Here is a 10,812-nt window from a genome sequence, read left to right as displayed (position 1 = left end):
AAGGCAAAGGACTTCATTACTTTGTATATGCTGATAAATGCTTCATGTTTCCTTCCAAGAGTGCTTTAAATTCTTTTGAAATCTAAGACCCTTCTCCTCATGCCTATTTCCTTACTCAAACAGAAATGGAAAAGATCAGATCTGAGATCATACCATCTGAATCTAGTCATCCTAAAAACAAAAATTTAAACAATTTCTTTTTGCTTCTTGTTACTGGAAACATTACAGGACTGTAGCATACATGTTCACAATTTGGGCAGCCACTTTCCTTTTGTCCATTTTGCTTATTCTGCAACACAGACCCCCACCTATCTTAAGTGGAATAATGTGTTCCCACGACCCACAAAAGTTGAGTTCAAATCCAAGGAGATGAAGTGTTAAGAGGCAGGCAGGACTGACCTTGGGCACAGACCAAACCGGGGCAATGTGAGAGATCCGTTCCTTGCACCTAATAGGAGCACATCACGAATATTGGCAGAAGGGAGGAAGGGAGGAAAGAAGTGGGTGAGGTGGGCAAGAAAGTCGGGGTCAGAAAGGAGGGGAAGGAAAGATAGAGAAAGGAAACGGGGAGGAAGAAAGGGGTCTTGTGAGGAATGAACCACAACTAACACTGATGGAGGGCCAAAGGATAGCCAGCAGGTTCCTTAGGAGAGGGCCTTCCATCCAGAGCTCTCCAGCTTGGGTGCCTCTTGGCTATTTTGGGGCTGGGGGCTGGGCTGATATTATATTTGAGGAATTGCCTGCTCCGGAGCTGATTGTTCTTGGGATCAGGGTGGGGCAGACCAGCTCCTTCTTTTCCTAGCAAGTGTGAAGCTAGAGCCTTTCTGACTACCCAGAAAGACCAAACGTCAGTGCTTCTGAGGGCTTGGAACAGGAAAAGGTATAGCCGAAGCCCCTGGTGCCAGGAAGAGAGAAGGGAACTTTGCAAGGGTTTATGCTCTCTTCTAAGGGAGGCCGGCACCCAGTTTGTGCACCTCGGTGGGGTGGGGGTGGGGAATAGGAGTCATCAGACTGGATTTGCTTGATCTTTACACATAGCTGGCTGTCCCCTAGCCCACCCCCATCAGCATTTACTTCCGCGGTCTTTACAATGGGGAAGGCCTTTCAGCAGGTGGAGGGCCCATCCTCCATGTGGAATCCAGCTCTCACTTCATCTTGCCTAGGCAAGGACTTGACTCCTTTAGTAAGCCCTTTTCTCTCATCAGCAATCCCTCCCTACTGATTATTGCTAAACACACTCTCATCTCTCAAATTAAAAAAGGGAGAAAGAAACCTTTTGTCCTTACTTGTCCCTCCTGTTCTACTCCACTTCTGTTCCCCTTAACAGTGAAAGGTCTCAAAACAATTGTCTACACTATGCTGTCTCTACTTCAACTCCAATTCCCTCTTCAAATCTGTTTCAGCAAACCCTTCCGCTTCCCTGCACAGGCACCATCTTCATCTAAACCACCAGCAGTTTTGACAGAGACTATTGAGAAATCCTCCTAACCTGTCCCTGTGTTTCACTTCTCAGTCTCCGCTGAACCATTCTCTCCACTGCAGTCAAGGTGGTCTTTTAAAAATATGTCAGACCTAGAAGACTACTCAGCAATAAAAAAAGAAGCTGAGTGAAAATAGCCAATCCTCAAAGGTTACATACTGTATGATTCATTTACCTAACATTCTTGAAATGACAAAATTGTAGAAACAGGACAGATTAATGGTCACCAATGGTGAGGGATTGGGGGACTCAGGAGATAGCTGTGGCTATAAAAGAGCAACAGGATGAATCCTTGTAATGATGGAACTATTTTATATCTTGACTGTGGTGGTGGATACACAAGTTTACATATGTGATAAAATTGTATGGAATGCAAATAAATCCAGGGAAATGTGAGTAAGATTGGTAGATTGTACTACTGTCAGTGTTCTGGTGGTGATCCTGTATCATAGTTTGCATTGGAGAAAAATGGGTAAGGGGTATATAGGATCTCTGTTTTATTTCTTACAAATGCATGTAAATCTACAGTCACTCCAAAAGAAAAAAGAAATATAAATCAAGTCATGTCTTGCCCCAGGGTAAAACCACTCATTCAAAGGCCTCCCATTTATTTTGGAATAAAACGGTCTTCCCATTGACTAGGGTGTAGCCCACCATCTGGTCCCCGTCAACACGTCCAGCCTTATATTATGCTCCTTTCCCCAGCTCTTCTGGTGCCCATCACAGTCACTACCTTAGTTCTAAGACATCAAGATTCGCCCCCTCCTTCTGGCTTTCCTACATCTACTCCCTCTTTCTAGAAGGCTTTTCTCCGACTCTTCTATGGTTGATTCTTTCATAACTTTCAGGGCTCAGTTTAAATGCCACCTCCTACTTCCTAACCACACAATTTGCACCCTCTTCTTTTTCCAGCACAGGTCTTATCCCAGATTTGATTATTTTCTCACTTCTTTATCATCTGTCTCCCCGACTAGATTGCGAGCTCCCAGGGCAGGGTGGATAGTGTTTTGTATGATTGTGCTGTGTCCCCAGCGCCTGGCATAGTGTTTGGCACATGGTAAGTGTTCAGTGAACTGTATGTCGAGTGAATGAGTAGCCAGGTGCCGCTGCCATCAGTCCTTTGCTGAGTGGTATAAAGCCCTGTGGAGTGGCAGTGGGTTTATGGATGGGACTCCGTTCCCTCTCGCTTGCTACCAAGGGGAAGGTCGCCGGTGGGTCCTTTGGCGCCCTCCGAACCACGGGATTGCGCAGTCCAGGGCTAAAAGGGGTGCGCTTCGGTTCCGGGCCGCTTTGCAGGTAGTACGCAGGTTACTGGAGGCCCCTGGTGAGGCCACCCTCGCTCTACTCCTTTGTCACTCCCATTTCCCCTGACCTGGGCGAGACCGCCTGCAGTGACTCGTGACTCCCCGCCGGGCTCGAAGGCTGCGGCGCGAGGGAGGAGGGCCCCCGGCGCCCCCAGCCCGCCCACCTCTCCAGGCCTGAACGCCCGCCCTCTGGAGAAGCGCTCGCCACCGCCTCCCCACAGCCACCTTCACCGCGCGCCCGCGCCTTGCAGGCAGCGCCGCCGCTCCCGAGGCGGGGGCACAGGGGCGCGCAGGGTGCGTGGCGCTCCCGCCCCTAGCTCCCTGCCAGACCGGCCCCCGCGCGCGCGCCCCACACCGCAGCCCCCGCGGGCAGAGCCCCGCCTGGCGCGCGCCCCGCCCCGCCCCGCCCCGGGCCAGCCGCGCCCGCGCCCGCCCCCGCGCGCGCTCCCTCCCCTCCCCGCCCCCCGCGCGCGCCCCTCCTCTCACGCCCCTCCCGCGCCCTACATCTTGCGCCCGGCCGAGGGGGCTCAGTCCGCCACTGCCGCCGCCACCGCTGTCGCCACCGCCACCGCCGCGTCTCGGTGTCGGTGCAGGCAGCGGCCGCCGCCGGGACAGCTGCGCTGCCGAGCATCCCCAGGCAGTAAGCCCGCTTTCTCTCCGCGTGTGCGTCCGTGTGTGCCTCCCGCCGGCGGGCCCGCGTCCCCCGGGATCCGCTGCCCTCCTGCCCTGCCGCCGCCGCCAGTCGGGGCTATCTGGCCTTCCGGGGCCGGCTACCTGCGGCCTCCGGCCTCGGCCGCTGGCCAGGGGTGGGGACTGGGGCGCACCGGGCTGCGGGACGCCGACTGGGGGGTCCCCTCTGGTGCGTGCCTCGGTCTCCCTGGGCTTTCGCTAAGGGGGTGGCGGGCAGTGGGGAGGGAGCGGGGTGGAGGTGGGGGAGCGGGAGCGAAAGAGGGGCTCTCCATGTTTGCTTCAGCAGAATGGTGGGGAGGGAGGAGGGAGGGAAGGGGGGGGTCCTTGGTTTTCTCACCCAGGATGGCGGGCAGTGGGGGTAGGGCGAGGTGGGGGCACCTCTTGGTTTTCTCCACAAGGATAACTAGCAGGGTTGTGGGGAGCGGGTGGAGATGAAGCGGGCGCCTCTCTTTGCTTTTCTCAAGGATGGAGGGGATTGGGGAGGTAAAGAGGGGGGACCTGCCTTGGTTTGCCCAACGAGGGTGGCGGGGGTGGGGATGAGAGGGACTGGAGGTGAGGGGCTCGCCTGGATTTTTTTCACGGGGGATGCTGGAGGAGTGGGGGGTGCAGAGGGAGAAAGAAGAGGGTGGAGAAGAGCCCACTGTGCTGCTCTCTAATGGGATGGCGCGACGGGGGGAATTGGCAAATGAGGGTGGGGGAGTGGGAGATTTCAGCTCCAGCGTGGAACCTTGAAAAGCAAGAGGAACGAATGTTCTATCACATGGGTTGAGCCTTAGAAGGTGGATTTTCAAAACTGCAGGGTGTGACCTTCGGTCTCAAAAAGCGTGAAATCTCTACAAGGTGCCGTCTGTTCTAGGCTCTGGGAGAGCGCTTTTTGCTTTCGAAGTTTCTCTCCCATTCCTCGCGGCTTCTTGTCGTCCAGGACTAGTTAGACATTTGGAAATCAGCAAGGCAAGGCTGTGTTTCGGGTTCAGAGCTATATTATTTTCTGCATTTGGGACTGTGCGAGTTTCTCGGGGTTGCTTTGATTGCCCTTTACAATGAAAACCCTGTACCAGGGACACCCCTTGGGAACAGAGGAGAACAAGGTTTATTAAGGGGACTCCAGGTTTGGTTTTTCTTCTTCTTTTTATTAATTTTCTGGAGGGCAAGACATCCGTCGTTGTAGTGTTTTGCCTGGCTTTTAAAAGAGGTACAAATAGAATAAACGTATGTCTTTGCTGGAAGTCCCCTATATTCATTTAAATTATTCTATCGGGATTATCCGAGCCCCCTTTGATTTGAATTTGGAATAGATCCAGTTTTCCTAATTGGAGCCATCATTTTGTAATTGCCTGTAATTCTTCGCTGGGTTATCAAATCTATGGCAAGCTTATAGAGAAGCAGGAATAATTTTTTTTCTGTTATCTTGATTAAGACAGTTTTAATGTAAGTTTTATGTTGTTCCTTGGAAATGTGAACATTTGCAGAATAGCATAAGTTTAAATTATAGGCCCCTTGGAATTTTGCAAAGCCTTTCCCACCCAGCTTCTGTTCTCCGGGAACAGAACCCTCCCCATTTTTTACACTGAAGAAGCAAGGGCTTCTGGGATGGTAGCTTTGCCTTTGGAAACTCTTGCTCTTATTTGTTTAGGAAGAATGCATATTAAAGAGCCAATAGGGCTTTAATGTGGTGAGGCACGGTACGTGCTTTCCCATTCTGGTTACATAAGGTTCCAATCTAGTCTTTACCTTCAGTCTTTAAAAATGTTTATTTAACATTTTTAAGAGCAAATAGAATCTTTATGCAACAGGAAATTGGTCAGATAGGCCATGATTTGTACAAACCACCTCCCAATAAGTATATAGTCTAATACTACCATATAGGTTCTGTAGCCATATCTGGTTTTTGAAATTCTAATCTACCATTCCCATATTGAATTTTTGGAGAAGGAAAGCGTGTGTTTTTCCAACCAAGTCTAGATTTTTGAGTGAAACATTAAAAAACATTGCATAAGATTTCAGTTGGTAAAATTCCTTTTGTATCATACCCAGTATATTGGAGCTAACTTAATAAGCATCAAACTAATGGTCCACTTAACTAAGATAATTACTGTTTCCTGGAAATGCTACACTGGAAATGTTAAAAGGGAATAGAGGTTTTGGTCTCAAAGATTGATGAAAACACATTTAAATAAACACCATTATATGCACCATTTCTAATGTTAATGTGATACACATTCTATGCATTTGCAACAATCTAAACTTAGTACAGTTGACCCTAGAACAAAACAGGTTTGAACTGTGGGGGTTCTACTTAAATACGTGGATTTTTTTTCCAATAAATACCTGCACCGTTTTCCATCTGCCATTGGGAGTCTGCAGATGTGGAGGGCCGACTGTATGCATTGATCTATGTTATCTTATATAGGAGCCCTGAGCTTCTGCAGACTTGGGTATTTGTGGGGGTGCTGGAATCAATCCCCCCATACCCAGGAACAATTTAAGTCTTTGGAGAGTCAGAAGTTACATGTGGAGTTTTTGAATGCACAGAGGTCAGCACTCATGATCCCTGTGTTGTTCAAAGGTCAACTGTACATTTAAAAATACAATGTAAGTCTAAGTTTTTTCTCTTATGAATAGAATGCTGAGACAAGTAAAATCTTTTGAGAAGAGAAGGATGTTGATGGGTGGTGGGCCTCAAGTTTCTGTAGACAGAAGAGTAAATGGAGTGTGTTTCACCCAGCTTTTTGAGAACCTGTTGTTTGCCCTTGCAGGACTGGAGGGGAAAAAAAGATGAAGACATTTCAGAAATTAAGATATGATCAAATATCTTTCTAAGTAGCCTTAAAGATTTTGCTAGCATCCATTTCTAAAGTAATTTGTAAATCAAGACTTTTGTGTAAGAAATTGACCCTCACCCTTAAAGTTTTGACATTAAAAAAATTATAGTTTGGTGAAGGAATGGAAGATAACCTTTTGAGACTGATCCCTGTTTTCCAGCCCTCCACTTCCCGGTTCCCTACTTCCCCATACCCCTCCCTTTTTCCCCTCCGGTGCCAGCAACATTGGCTTTTATAACCTTGTGGGAGTTGAACAAATGTTGGCACTGGCTTGAACTTGAAGCCTTATCTATTTGGCTGCTTTCCCCAACTTGCCTACAAAATTTTTTTGGTTAATTCAACTTCCTAGTTGTTTGAATTTGGGGTAAAAGGGAGTAGGCTGTAATTATTTTTTGTTAAAAGATCTTTTCTTTCAGCTACTGTTCGACCAGAGCAAAGAAAGTTTCTCTTTTCTTGTTTTGTTTTGTCAATGGAGTACTTAATTAAGCACAATATACGACCATACATTTATTCAACAAACATTTTACTGAGTTATCTACCCCCCTGTCGGAGGCTCTGTGCTTGGTGCAGGGGTACACAGTGGATAAGAAATGGCTCCTGCCTTCTGGTGCAATTATTAAATGAGAGATAGACAATGAATTTGCTGTGAATAATCAAGAGTTGTCCGGTCTCCTGTGGACATTAACGTAGCACTTCATATACATTAACCATGCTTCAGCCATGCAAACAGTGGAGTCATTTGTTTCCAGGGAGTTATTCACTGCATAAATTTTATCTCACCTCCCCAAGTAAGACATACTTTTCATTTGGAGTAAAAATATGGTTCATCAGTCGTCTTAAGGTCCATGGCCTTTTTTTAAAAAAAGATAAGCCTTATGGGGATGGCTGGTTAGCTCAGTTGTTTAGAGCATGGTGCTGGTAGCTCCAAGATTGCCTGTTCGATCCCTTCATGGGCCACTGTGAGCTACGTCCTCCTTAAAAAAAAACAAAGAAATAAAAAGAAAAAAGATAAGCTTTATATAAAATACAGTGGACATAGCAGATTTCTTGATATTTAAGTTCAGCGTTTTGTATCACTGTATAGTGAGAAGACAGCCAGACCAGCATTCCTTCCTGTGGCTTAAAGCATTTTCTGACAGCTAATTGGCCCCCCGCAAAAAAAATCCTTTTCTGTGGTCAGTTTTGAATTATGGATAATAAGGATGGTGGGGGCCAGGAGGACGGATAATATGAAACAGTAGCTAGAGTAAACCTTCATCCTCCTGCAGGGCTACCTCCTGGGATCTTTGAGAATTCCCGTTTGTGGATGTTGCTAGACCAGTGGTTTTTCACTGGGGCAGTTTTGCTCCCAGGGGACATGGAACAGTGTCCAGAGACATTTTTGGCTGTCACAACTTGGGGCACCGGCATGCCACTGAGAGGCCAGGGATGCTGCTTTAACATTCGAGTAGGGCAGCCCCCACGACAAAGAATGACCTGACCTGAAAAGTTAATAGTTCTGAGGCTGATGTCATTTCCTCTACAAAATGCAATAAAACATAACTTCAGGAGAATAGAGAACAATGACAGTGTCTGATGTGACTTGAGTAGTTGGCTGAGCTCGCTTTACTAGTCTTAAAAGTGACTAGTTCCCATACATGGACCTGAATAATTAAACGACCAATAACAGCTACCATTTGTGGTAATTCCTCTGTGCCAGGCACTTGTATAGGTGATATATTTTCTTCATTTTTATAAGTGAGGAGCTAAGCTCAGAAAGGTAAAGTAACTTGCCTTAGGTCTCACAGCTAGTCAAGGTTGGAAGTAGACATCAAAATTAAGATCGTCTTTCTCTGTAGAAGTTCATGGTTTTAAACACAATGCCATACTGTCTCCCTTGTGGCATGCTCCATTCAAAATATTACTTAACAAAATTAAAATTACTACATGTCCTCTATACCACTGAGCTTGCTTGAAAGTAATTAAAACCACAAACGTTAAGTTTGCTCATGTTTGGAGTAAGTGACCCAGAAGTAGGGGGAGAAAGGGAACCAACATTATTTGAAGACCTCTAATTCTAGACAATGCTCGAGTTGAAGTATACCCATCACGTAATTTGGTCCTCACAGCAACACTGAAAAGTAGTTATGCTGCACATTTCATCAAGGTTAGTTAAGTAACTTGTCTAAGATTGTACAACTAATAAATGGCAGAGTTGGGATTTCAACTTAGTTCCCATGACTAAGCCATTGTCCCCTGCTCCTTGCTCGAAAGCTTGGGATTAATGAAGGGGATCGGTTGAGGGAGCCAGCTGCCGAGAGGTGAGTAAGTGGTCTTATATGCAGTAATTTCACAGGGAACGTGTTGTAGACATGGATTATATTCAGGTAGAGAATGGAACGGTGAATTACTGTACCTTCCTCAACTGATGAGAACGAAGTTCAACATGGACTTTGTTCTGGAGATCCACCCATACTGAGCCTGTCATTGTCATTTTGGAAAACTTCATTTTCTATCTTACTTGAATTTTTTAAAACACTTTTTCGATAATCATTAAAGTGGAAGTTACCAAATTGTGTTTAGATCCTTTCTGCAGCTCACCTTCTACCTTCCCTAGGACTGTTGTATAGAACTTAGTAATGGCAGCATTTGGTTTTGTTTTTTTTTTTTATACAATTTAAACATTTGTTTTTGCTATGGAAGTTGTTTTTATAAAAAAAGTCATCACATTCATATGTGTTTTCCATATGGGGAGTGTGTTTTGTTTTGACAGCTAAATATTTATTTTAACTTTTGATGTATTTTAGAGCATAAAAAGAGGAAAAAATATGAAACAGCCCATTAGCAATCGTATTTTGTCTGGAAAACTTTTTTTTGTGGGTAGAAGAAGGACCTCATGTTTCATTTCACTTACTTTAAATTGGAAAGGAATTTTAACCATGATTCTCAAGGTCCAGGATGCTGGGGGGGGGGAGAAATAAATGTTGTTTAGATAAAAATGCACATTTTGATTTCTACATAGGACTGTGAGGCACAGATTCTGATTGTAATAATAATGTCATGATTCTACCTACAGCAATCAGCCACTTGGGTAATTAACCAGTGGATATGGGCACGGATTGTGATACGGCCTGATTTTGTACCCTCTCCCCACAATGATTTCAGAGTAGACTTCAGAGATCTGATCAAACTTGTAAAAATACACTAATCCTTTTGAAAATCTACTTTTTAATGATAATAGTGGTACTTTGTCATTATAGAGAAATTCAGAAAATACAGAGATGCCTAAAGAAGAAAATTAAAATCAGTTATGATCCACCCAGAATTTGTGACATCTTATATTTCTTTTTAAAATACAGTGATTTTTTTTTTTAAACTGGTGGACTCAAGTCCGTTGCAGAATCTCCAATCTATAAATGTAGTCTAAGTTATTTTTTAAAAAACTTTACCGGAAGATTTTCTGAATTATTGTTGCATCTCTAGGTAGAAGTCATGGTCATAAGGAGTGAAATGAGAAACTTGCCAGGGAGTTGGAAGACTATCCTGTGGCCTCCTCTTAATGGTCCCCTTCACATTTCTCCTCCTCCAGCTTGAGTGATAGAATCTTAGTACTAGAAAGGGCTGTTGGTACCCACTCCCCTTCATTTTACAGATGAGGAAACGGAGGCTCAAAGAGGTCAAGCACCTGATCCAAAGTCATATAATATGTTCATGTCGGAGGTCCAGTTTGACGTTTTAGGTCCTCCATAGTAGGTAAGTTTTTATTTCCTAAGTATGAACCTCTCACAGTCAAGAACTTTTTGTTGGCCTGTCCCTCAACAGAACAAGCTTTTATGGTGGAAGTATATTAACTTCCTGCAAAGACCAAATATTTCCTAACTTTAGAAAATGATCAAAACAGTTGTGAGCAGTACAGGAATTTTTCACATTATTTGCTTTATTGAAATTGAAGATTAGTGATGGGGAACCTCTTTTGTACATCTGGCCCTCAGTTTATTTTCCCCTGGCCTATGGGGCAAGTACCAAGTGCCAAGGCATATCAAACATTCCTGTAGTCACAGAAATGACAAATGACTTTGTATGAGTCTTTATACGTAGTAGCCTGGAAGACCACAATTAGAGCTACTGCTGCACAAAATTATTTTTTTCCTTTATAAAATGAGATACCTGTTAAAATTGTGGGAAAGAAATTTTAAAGATTGCATCTGCTTCTAAACTTAGGTAGGAAGTTAACAAATTGTAGCAAATGCTGGCAGTATGGCGTTACACACACACACACACACACACACACACACACACACACACACACCTGTTTTAATCTGGCACCTTTAAAAAATGAGTTCTTCAGCTTTCCTCCCTCTCTTTCCCTGCCCTCTTCATTTCTGTTTGTAGCTGTGTGGCTCCCTCTCTCTTTGTGTCTTCTTTGCCTGTGTGTCTATTTTCATTCTTAGGGTGACTCTTTTTTCAGTTCAGGTGACTCTGCTCACTTCCCTTTTTCAGGATTTTCAGTGTATCCACATACTCAAGTTCCTGCCGC

At 45.0% G+C, this 10,812-nt stretch overlaps 1 protein-coding gene across 9 annotated transcripts in view; it reads left to right on the top strand.

Annotated features, from left to right (window-relative positions):
- Positions 1–3,249: 3,249 nt before the first annotated feature.
- Positions 3,250–10,812, top strand: part of FHL1 (four and a half LIM domains 1) — a 58,752-nt gene continuing 51,189 nt past the window's right edge. For 2 of the 9 annotated variants that reach the window (XM_081043600.1, XM_081043595.1), the window contains exon 1: positions 3,285–3,424. The gene's annotated coding sequence lies outside the window, so the exon portion shown is untranslated. Of the gene's footprint in view, positions 3,644–10,812 lie in introns of all 9 variants that reach the window. The other 7 variants (XM_081043590.1, XM_081043591.1, XM_081043587.1 and 4 more) reach the window with 7 other exon arrangements.

This window comes from Rhinolophus hipposideros, assembly GCF_964194185.1.
Source record: "Rhinolophus hipposideros genome assembly, chromosome: X".
Classification (NCBI taxonomy): Eukaryota; Metazoa; Chordata; class Mammalia; order Chiroptera; family Rhinolophidae; genus Rhinolophus; species Rhinolophus hipposideros.
This window is presented reverse-complemented; position numbering and strand designations above follow the sequence as displayed.